The 11,300-nt window shown below is 37.3% G+C and overlaps 1 long non-coding RNA gene across 1 annotated transcript; it reads left to right on the forward strand.

The window, feature by feature from the left end:
* The first annotated feature begins 7,925 nt into the window (after window positions 1-7,925).
* LOC141902914 (uncharacterized) lies at window positions 7,926-10,941 on the forward strand. Its single transcript, XR_012618977.1, has 3 exons — window positions 7,926-8,009; window positions 8,258-8,369; window positions 10,715-10,941. It is a non-coding gene; the product is annotated as an uncharacterized LOC141902914 (long non-coding RNA).
* Window positions 10,942-11,300: the final 359 nt, after the last annotated feature.

The raw sequence follows: 11,300 nt of genomic DNA on the forward strand, positions 1-11,300 counted from the left end.
CTTAGAGCTGTTACTCGCACACGGACAATATAAATTTCAATTGTCACCGGAGACAGGTGCAATGGATTATTACAGCACTGCTAGTGCTGCAGATGTAATATACTTAAACTTTGAAATTTTCATGAGAAATGAATTTCACTAATTGAACCGACTCCAGTGGATCCACTTCCACAGTTGTGAGTTATTAGAGTTAACTCTGAACTCAGGATCCGCTTCCACAGTTGTGAGTTAACTCTGAGATAAACTCAGTTAATCTCCAAGATTTGAGAGTAATATTTAACCCATAACGGTTTGACTGGATCTAGTTATGTATTTCATGAGTTTGAAAACTTCGATGACCTTACAGCTAATGGTATCAGACAATAAGACTGAGTTTGACTTTGAATTAAACCCCAGAAATGAATCCAAGAGAGTGGTTTATTGATGCTCGAACTCTCTGAATGAATCACTATTTGTATAGTGTAAGGGTTCGAACGCTGAAGGACCCGGGTTCAAATTTCGGAAAGTGTTCAGGTTAATGGGGTCTTGGAATTTGCCTGAAAGATGTCAACTGCCCCTAAAATTCCTCAATTTACAGCTGGGTTTAGTTTCATGAAAAAATTGAAAGCTTAGAACAAGTTTGAATTGTCCAAATTGTTTGAATTGAAATCATAAACTAAAGCAAAAATTTGAGTTAAAACTTTTTCGTGGAACTGAATCGTGAATAGTTATTAGTTTAAGATGTTATTCGTAATATATATTAGAATTGAATTGAGATGAGATCTATATATATATATATATATATACATATACCACACACGTGTTTCCATTTCAGACAATAAGAATTTCACAATATATCGATGGTTTTTACTATGAAACAATAGTTCAAATAGAATGATTGTAAATTGGCTACAGATGTCGGTGGTCATCTGTTCTCAGTTCATTACCTCTCCCTGTCCTTCCTCTCACTCACTCCTCTCCCTGTCCTTCCTCTCACTCCTCTCAAGTCCCTCTCCCCTCTCCTCCTGGTTATTAGAAGATTCTGTTGCGTTTCATTTGTTTCCAATAATGGACACATGTTCCCCATGGGTAAAACATGTGTCACCAATTCAACATATGTAAACTTCGATTTTTATCAGTAACAACATGCATTTTGGTAAACATGATTTTGACTATACACGGACTGATTGCCTACGTACACATACATTAACGCGTACATTTAGCGTCTTAATTCATGCAGAAGATGATATTAACTTATCAAATATACACCTAACAACTGATATTCGTGACCCCGATGAGAAAATAGTTATCGCCGAATAGAAATTCCTAGTTGTCTCGTGAAGTTCCTGCGATACTGTTGAGGTAACCGATACACGCAGCGATATAGCGTAATCAATTATTGATATTTTTCTGAAACTATGTATCGCCTGATTGGGTCTGGGTCCCCTAGTGACATTTAATAAATAAATGGTCAGCTGTGGGCCAATTTGTATTGATTTTGAGAATATTTCCAGCTGTACAGCTGTCTAGCTATTATTGAATGTGGAAGTTAGATGGGGATCTTGTAGGCCATGTGTTCTGTCCCGCAGATGGTTTTAAGTATTAAATACGGCATCTGTTTCAATGTTTAAGTTTAATCAATTAATGAATAACAGTATGGACTGATATATGAAAATACATCTGATAGTTTACTATAGAATTATAGTCATTCTGAAGACACGAAGAGAATCTTGCAACGAATATTGTATTAAACTTGAATCATGTACAAAAATGAAAAACCAATATGGGTTAAAACGATATCTGGCATTTCTATCCCTGGTATTTACTGCCTCAGGCATGGCTGGCGCGCGCCAAATGCACTACCATATAGACTATATAAATTCTATCAATAAAACCAAGTGTTCAAGGGCATTGACTAATGTGTTGCGAGGGCCAGTTATACAAAATCTCACTTAAGTCCAAAAACTAATAAACGATCAGTTACTGGTTTTACCAGCAATCCACTTTTTATTGGTTTGAACCTTAGTGATGACGCGGGTTCTTTTTCCCTCCGGTCCGGAAACAGAAACCTTGAACCCGCTAATAATACTGTAAACAGAGCTCAGTGGGTTGAGGATGACCTAAGTGTTGCTGATAATGTCCTGAGTGGAGCTCAATGGATCGAGGGGTGTGTATGGCGCTCTGATGCGCTCTGATGTACCTACGAGCAATTATGTTCAGATAATTGCTCGTAGGATGTACAAAAAGAGAGAAATAGATGTCTCTTGGGATTCAATGGTATTAGATTTCAATGTATGGGTTTGATTTGTGGTTGGTTGAGTTATTTTCTAGTTTTTAGCAATGATCTCATTCTACGGAACATGTGCGCGTGACGTGTGTACATGTCGCACAAAGATTTCAATTATTCTTTAATGTAAATATACAAATATAGTTTGAATATTTTATGTTAAAAAACGTTATGTCGCGATTGTTACGGACTGTGATCAATCTGTTACCGAACTGATAGCACATGGTTACAAATGATAACTATTGTTGTTGTTTGACAATATGCTATAAAACAGCTGTTTCATTATTCTACCTTTTCTTACATAGAAATTGGATGTGAGTACAGATGTGGAAACCTAGATTATAATTTGGAATTCTCATTTATTGATATCTGATAAGCGATCATTTCCCTTACTATATGATATTCACGCGGAGCGGTGTCTCAGTCCTGTTACTATACAGTCCTGTATGCCGCCTCTGTCTGGGGGGTGAATATTGGTTATATGGCAGGTAATTTTGAGTGCTGCAGTTCTGCCCCGCCCAGGAAAGTTTTAGACACATTGCACTGCTAAGTGAATATTCCATGTACAAAAATAGAAAAGTAATTGGAATCACTGGTTTTGGCAGGAAAATCAGTGATGGAAAATGAAGTCTAGATATTCTCTGGAATTTTGCAAGGGGGGTGTCTGGGAGTTTGTTCGCACCCCTCCCCCTGGTTATGGGCCTACTATAAAGAATTATGAGTTTGAGATCAATAGCAGATAGAAACCAATTAACTACAAAACCTGGTGATGTTCTAACGAGAGTTTGAAACGTTTTTGTGGTCTGTTTTTAATTTTAAGGTTTTATGAATCATAATTTTGTTTCTAAATTTGTGCGTAGTTGGTTTTACTCATTTTATCACCACGTTTAGGTATTCAGACTATTCTACTATTAATAGCATTATATCTGTGTTGAAACTCCAAAACCAGATTTGAATTCACTAATCATTGATTTGAAAAGGCAGTTACAAATCATTATCCAACATAAATAAAACTCAAAATTCGTTTGTATCTATATAAATATAGTGAACTTGTGAACGATTGAAGTTGAAACGACTGAATTTGATAAAAGTAGAAATAAGCTGATGTTCGCAGCAGTTGCGGTCGTTTACTTAACGCCTAATGAATTGTATGAGAGCACCTGCTCCTCCTGTGAGCGTAGCCAATCAGGTTAGCCGATCCCCAGACACAAAGAGATAATTGTATTTGGTTAAAACTGGTGAAATTCTCAGCTGAACTCTGCGTGGAACGTTCCGCACCATCCACGTGGAATTGCGGGGAATATTCAATCCACGAGGAATCTCTGTAAATCAATGCTATTTGTCGCTATCGGCATTCATCTGTTCCCTGTTTGGGAACAGTTACTCCCGCCTTATACCCCAGTTACAGGGTTAACTATCATCCAGCCCACCCCATACCCCAGTTACTGGGTTAACTATCATCCAGCCCACCCCATACCCCAGTTACTGGGTTAACTATCACCCAGCCCACACCATACCCCAGTTACTGGGTTAACTATCACCCAGCCCATCCCATACCCCAGTTACTGGGTTAACTATCACCCAGCCCACCCCATACCCCAGTTACTGGGTTAACTATCATCCAGCCCACCCCATACCCCAGTTACTGGGTTAACTATCACCCAGCCCATCCCATACCCCAGTTACTGGGTTATCTATCACCCAGCCCATCCCATACCCCAGTTACTGGGTTAACTATCATCCAGCCCACCCCATACCCCAGTTACTGGGTTAACTATCACCCAGCCCATCCCATACCCCAGTTACTGGGTTAACTATCACCCAGTCCATCCCATAACCCAGTTACTGGGTTAACTATCAGCCCTGCAGCCTGCCCGAGTTACTGGATAAACTGTCCAGATAGACACAGAAAAAGTGCACAGAAGGGCGGTTAGCGGACCGATAAAAATTGTTCTATGTTATTATGCCCATGGAACCACATACTGTAAAGATTCAGAAAATATTTTTGAAGAAGATGAAGATCCTCTGAACCAATGCATCAGGTCATTAAAGTTATGTAGAAGTTATATTTAAGAGTGTTGATTTAATGATGTGTCTGAATATTTGACATGTATCAAATACACTCAAGTATCATTCACTTTTACCAAATATTGTATTTACATTCGCCTACTCACTCACTACACTCTGTTCCCGAGTCATTCAAACATCGGTATCAGTTACAGCGTCCGATGGATGTATTTGAATTGAGAGAAAAATTCTTTAAAACGATGATAAGATGTTAGTGAATGAGAATGGGTTAAAGCACGGAGGTATCTTCGGGCGGCGTTCGTCAGCTGTGTCCATCGCATTAATGTATTTGTATGAGTTTATACCAGCTAAACTAATAAACCCTGAACATTAATGAAATTACCTCACACATAATTGTTTTGATACTCGCAGGAAAATGAGTGGTGTCTATTAGTGTGTCATAAGCACCTGCGCTCAGCTCGCGCTGTGTGTTTGAGGTAACTGAAAATTAAGACACAGTTGTGTGTGTATGACAGCGCCGGTGTTGTCTGTTGATGCTAATAGGGACATACTGGACGTTTCGTAATTTCGTAATTGGTTGTCTCGTCCTACGGTTGCATTGTGGGTAGAGGTGTCAAGTACAGATCGGGTGGATTAATACGTGAAGTCAGATTGAAGTGACGTGTCGGTGTTAGTGTTCGTGACAGGGTAACTCGTCCCGTGTCCCTGCGAGTCAGAAATAGGCCGATGGTTTAATGAAGTTTCACCAACAGACGTCTTTCTCCTTTCAACGTGAATTTATCGTTTAATCAGAGTTTTTATAGACGACGACAATTCTGTCGAAGGCCTACAGGTGTATCCTTCAATATACCACCATCTGAACCAGGTCTTACCTATCTCAATGTTATTGAGAACTTATTCTCCTATGACAGAAAAAAATACCATTTTTAATTGTCAACATTTTGATATAAAGGGTCATTCTTGATGCAAATGTGGCATTCAAAACTTAACGGCAGTCTAAGAGAACCCTGGATCTACCAACCCAATTAGAGAACCCTGGATCTACCAAACTACTCGGAGAACCCTGGATCCACCAAACAATTTAGAGAACCCTGATCTACCAAACCACTTAGAGAACCCTGATCTACCAAACCACTTAGAGAACCATAACCCTATTTTTACTGAGGGGATTTTGACCGCTAACCAGATCCACCAAATAGGCAAAACCTGAACTTGTAAATCTGGGGTCGGTTGCTGAAAAGTTGGTTAAAAGATAACCAGCGAATGAATACCATAGTAACAATGAACTTTTAATTTTCACTATCTCAACTATTCACTGGTTAACTTTGACCCGAGTCAACTGCAGCCCCTGATGCCATGTTGTTTAACTTCATTCTGTAGTTCTCATAATTGTCATAGAGTGCACTACTGTAGTTTGTTATTATTAAAAACAATTAATTAGTGGCCTGAATAAAACTTGTTGAACACATGTTATTTATTATTCAAGTAATGTCAGACTTTTTCCCTTAGAATTCTTTTCTTCCCTGAATCAACATAACATTAGTTTGTTCATTATTTGTGTTCTTGTTTAATCACCTGGAATCAACGATCTATAGAAATCTCTTAGAAATTAGGATCATGGATGCAAGTTTGTTGTGGTGGAAAATTGTGGATCCAACCTGTACCAGCCGCCTATATCAGAGATAATGATACCGGGGGCAAGAACTCTAAGGATCTTACCAATAAGTTGCTGTCTTTAGGACCGGAATGATATCCTTTTGCCAGAATTTTGTGGACCCAGTTCTATAGAGTTTGTAAAGATTCAAATTGAGAAAAATTTCATAATAGTTTGAGATGATAGCTGTCTACCCTGTGACCCTTGGTGGCACTGTTGGGTGAATGTACATGTAGTAATATTTTTGTGTATATATATATATATATATATATATATATATATATATATATATATATATATATTTATATATATTAGATCTCTTATCGACAGCTGACAATCTTAACAAGGCATGATTATAAAAACAGCTGTGATTATCAAACTATCAGCTGTCTGATATTCTATACTGATATATCGATATCTCATTTTCATGTTGTATTATTATATATTTGCCGTTGCATATTTTATTAAAGTCGTCTCTTTGTTCCATCAATTCTTATTCATTTCTTTATTGAAGTATTGAAATTGTATCGTAATCAATGTAGTCTTGATTTATTATTTTTTTGTAAAGTGCTAAAATCCGGTTCCCATTTTCTGAGTTGTGATGAATGTTTTATATTTGTATAAATATTTTTTTTTCAAATAGCAATAAACTAAATAAATTTTGTTCCACAAATATGAGCTTCCTCTGAAAAGTCGTGTGCGAGCTGAGGTCATTCGGGATGAGGTCATTGATGGTTAGGATGAGGTCATTGAGGATGAGGTCGTTGGCGGTGAGGATGAGGTCCTTGAGGGTGAGGTTGTTGAGGATGAGTTTATTGAGGATGAGGTCGTTGAGGATGAGTTTATTGAGGATGAGGTTGTTGAGGATGAGGTTATTGAGGATGAGGTCGTTGAGGATGAGTTCATTGAGGATGAGGTTGTTTAGAGTTGGGTCATTGAGGATGAGGTTATTTAGGGTGAGGGTGATGATGAGGTCATTGACAGTAAGGATGAGGTCCTTGAGGATGAGGTCATTGAAGGTGAGGTTGTTGAGGAGGATGAGGTTATTATGGATGAGGTCGTTGAGGAAGATGAGGTCATTGAGGATGTCATAGAGGGTGAAGTTATTTAGGATGAGGTTATTGAGGGTGAGGTTATTTAGGATGAGGTTATTGAGGGTTAGGTTATTGAGGGTTAGGTTATTGAGGGTTAGGTTATTTAGGATGAGGTTATTGAGGGTTAGGTTATTGAGGGTTAGGTTATTGAGGGTTAGGTTATTGAGGGTTAGGTTATTGAGGGTTAGGTTATTGAGGGTTAGGTTATTGAGGGTTAGGTTATTGAGGGTTAGGTTATTGAGGGTTAGGTTATTGAGGGTTAGGTTATTGAGGGTTAGGTTATTTAGGAAGAGGTTATTGAGGGTTAGGTTATTGAGGGTTAGGTTATTGAGGGTTAGGTTATTGAGGGTTAGGTTATTGAGGGTTAGGTTATTGAGGGTTAGGTTATTGAGGGTTAGGTTATTGAGGGTTAGGTTATTGAGGGTTAGGTTATTGAGGGTTAGGTTATTGAGGGTTAGGTTATTGAGGGTTAGGTTATTTAGGATTAAGTCCTTGATGATGTAAAATGGGATATTGGCGTTTTATTGCATTACCGAAAATGTATTATTAAAAGTGGAGAATGAAAAATGAATTAAAAGTAATTAATTATACAAACAATAAATTTTAAACTGCTGACATCGCACTAAATATGAGTTCACTAAATATAAAAATACAAATAATAATCGATAGTTTCATTAAACCACGAGACAAAAAATTATCAAATCTATTCAACACGAGAAATAATTGAATATGTCATTATTTTCTATAGGCGACAATATGTGCATTTTATTGCGTGAAATAGTTGATCATAGTCGTCGTCGGCTGGTCCAGATGTTTTTACTCCAAACATGTACTGTGACAGAGTGAAGCATTATTGATTGCTGTCAGTATATAAACTCGGGCTACAGTACTGACGAGACAAGCTGGACAAATATGCTGCAATTTACCAGCTTCTTGTGCATATATCATTCGGATACCGCGATGTAAGGTAAGTTTTTTTTACTCTTTTCATATGAGCTATCTAGATTTTTGATGAATTCATTAACGACCGGTTGAAGTACAGGTGTGACCGCGATGAGTTCAAGTGTTAAGCCGTAATGACCCGACCTGGTTAATGTGCATCACAGATTAATGATAGAAATTGATCAGACATCGAAGTCAGTCGTAGTAAATCGGATATTTCGTTTATTCAATAAATGAAGCAGATATTATTTATTCGGATGTTTGTAATTGTAGATTGTTGTAACTGAAGCGACGATGTCAGAAAATCCAACAGAACAAACGTGTGCCATTAATTTGGCTTTAAAAATGCCTTACGAAATACAAGACAAAGAAAACTCAGAACCAGGTAAACACTCTATGATATTCTGGTGGTTGGTTTTTAGTTATTTGTTCATCGTTTTATTGTAGAAGGCAGCAGCAGCGGCAGCAGCAGCAGCAACTCGGTGTTGATACTTCTCCCTTGGTAGTTTGTTAGGCAGGTGCACCGTATTTTCAACTGTCACTTCAATGAAAGTTATTTATTAATTCATGACTTCAGGTTTTGCGAGTATCATTATAATCTGCTAATTGTCGCTGCACACCTGGGTTTTTTCCACACGCTTCAAATTTCAGGACAACTAAAACCAGTCGTTCAACGTCGGGAAAAAATCTCGAAAAAAACTCTCGTTTTCCGGTTAATGAGAAAATTTAAGCATTCGGGTTATATATAATTCTAAAGAGTTTTAGACTAATGCGGAACCGGGCTCATTATTAATTCTAAAACAATATGAACAAAAACTTATGAATATCTCTTCAGGAATATAGGTCTAATTATTTTACTATTAGATTAGAACCCGCAACAGGGAGCGCAAAACATCCTCGGTGTGAGTGATGACGTCATCCTCTATAACCCCTTACCCTCCCAGAAATTGTGATTGATAGATTTGGTTTTTAATCTCAATTTGTATATAGTGGGTTTTAAACTTATTATCTGTTCTCCGTGTCAGAGTGCACCAGGGCTACTCCCTACCATCATGAATAATCTTCCACCAACTTACTTACATTTAAACACAATATAATGTTAATTTGGACGACCGTCCAACTATATTTTAAGATCAAACCTCCTGTTTCGATCCTGGCAGGTTTAGTGGATTTGACACGATAAGTAAAAAATTGATTAAGAAAATCATTTTGGAATCATGAGCGGGAGGGCAACATTCCGAATGAGGAAAGAAAAAAAACTAACTGTATTTTTTGCCAGATTTTGTAAGATTTTCAAATAAGTTGGTATCATGAGGTAGCAAAAATAATGATATTTAGTAAGGTACACTGAAACCATTATTAACCATGGTCTCCTTTCACTCATTCACTATAAACAGGTGTTAAATAAACACGATATATTCTTCATACAATTTAATATCGCGTGAATCCATTTTTATTAAAATATTGATAGAAAAATGCTATTAATTTCTAAAACTGGCAACAATATGTGCAGCAGTATTCACACAGAGACCTGAGCAGCAGCGACCCTGGGTGTGAAATCAGCTGTGACCCTTTTTATCTAAACCTTGTCCAGATGTGAATTCACAAAAATGAATAATATTCCAATTTATCCAGTAATAACATTTGTGACTGTTACGAAGTGACCTAGTAACAATTTCGCTAATTAACTGTCATCAACGGTCGTTATGCGTGTATGAATATTTCGGGTGAATATAAATCAATTCAATAAAGATTTTCCTATTTATTATAGTTTAACAATTAGATCATTAATAACTGGACAATTCAGAAAACAGTATAAATCATATTCAATTCATCAATTCATTTGGATCTAAAGCTACCTAAAAATTAAGCGAACACTAAGAGAATTCCGAACCAGGTAAATGCTCAACGATAGTCTGGTTGAAATGATTCACCAAAATAAAAAACTGTCGGAAATAAAAAGCTCGCGAATATTTCATATCGAAGTCTAACAGTCTGTTTTGCATTGATCTCTTAAATTGTGCTATAAATATGAAACAAACATTTTAATGGAAACCATCGAAATGTTGGATTCATCGTAAACAGTAATTTGATGGGGAAATAGTCACATAAACATATTTATATTGATTTAAATTCATAAATATAGCTTTCTGAAGAGACCACTTAGAAACATATTCACCTCTTCATATAATATGCTGTATATAACCAGTTTGGTCTATGGTTAATGCCAAACTAGATATCTGACACTATGCTTCTCGGTCTACCTGAAATCCAGAAGAGAATATTTATTTTGGCTTATGGAGTGTCCCTTAAATCCCATATCCTTTCTATAACCCCTTTCCTGTTATCCTGCGTGTTCATGCAGATGGTTAGAAGTTAGAAGGCAACCTATGGCTCAAAAAACCACTCTGACTTTTATGATGGATTAATATTATTCGTGTTGGCCTGTATCGTTCCCAGCAGGTCGGTTTGTAAGGGATCCAACATTGAATCTAATATCTAATAAATAAGAATGACAATTTCCCTATTTCAAAAGAGGGACGCGAAACATTCCAAATAAGGAAAGAAAAACAAACAGTGATTTTTGCCGCGCGTTGCAGAAGACGTTTGAAATAAGTTGGTATTATGAGGTGTTCAGCTGTTGTCGATGGAAACCGAGATTATTTGGTTGAATGATCGTCTTGGGAACAGCTGCCGCTACATAACTTGTTTTCACATTCTTTATTTTAGCCGATTTGGACAAACTGCGTCAGCGAGGGAAAATCAATTGAAATCTGTTTAGGCCATCTTGTAACATATTTCACCATTCTCAATCCCGAGGGGTCGAAGTTCTTTGATGAAAAAATATCGTCGAATCTACGAAATCTAAACTAATACGACGAGAATCCGGATTGCGACGAGAATCCGGATTACGACGAGAATCCGGATTGCGACGAGAATCCGGATTGCGACGAGAATCCGGATTGCGTATAAAACGTTTTGTTTCCATATCTCTTCAGTTTACGTCGAGTGTGAAATAATAAAACAGATGGTCGGTTAGATTACGTTTTCACGTTTTTTCTAGTTTTAGCGAGATTAGTTTCTCCTCCTCATCGGGAGTCGAGTGAAAATACTGATTAACATTTAATTTAGTTAAGTACCCGGTGACCATCTGTTTTGTGTCGTCTTACAACCGGGACCGTGTCTTAAAACAATGACCGACTGCGCTGCGTGTATTACCCGGAGGTGAAGATTAGTGCAGCTTCATTTAAAACAATGTCACAAACAAAGACTTGTGTTCGTAGAAATTACATTTATCAGATTTCATTCGCCATGA

Source organism: Tubulanus polymorphus, chromosome 3, assembly GCF_964204645.1.
Source record: "Tubulanus polymorphus chromosome 3, tnTubPoly1.2, whole genome shotgun sequence".
NCBI classification, from domain to species: Eukaryota; Metazoa; Nemertea; class Palaeonemertea; order Tubulaniformes; family Tubulanidae; genus Tubulanus; species Tubulanus polymorphus.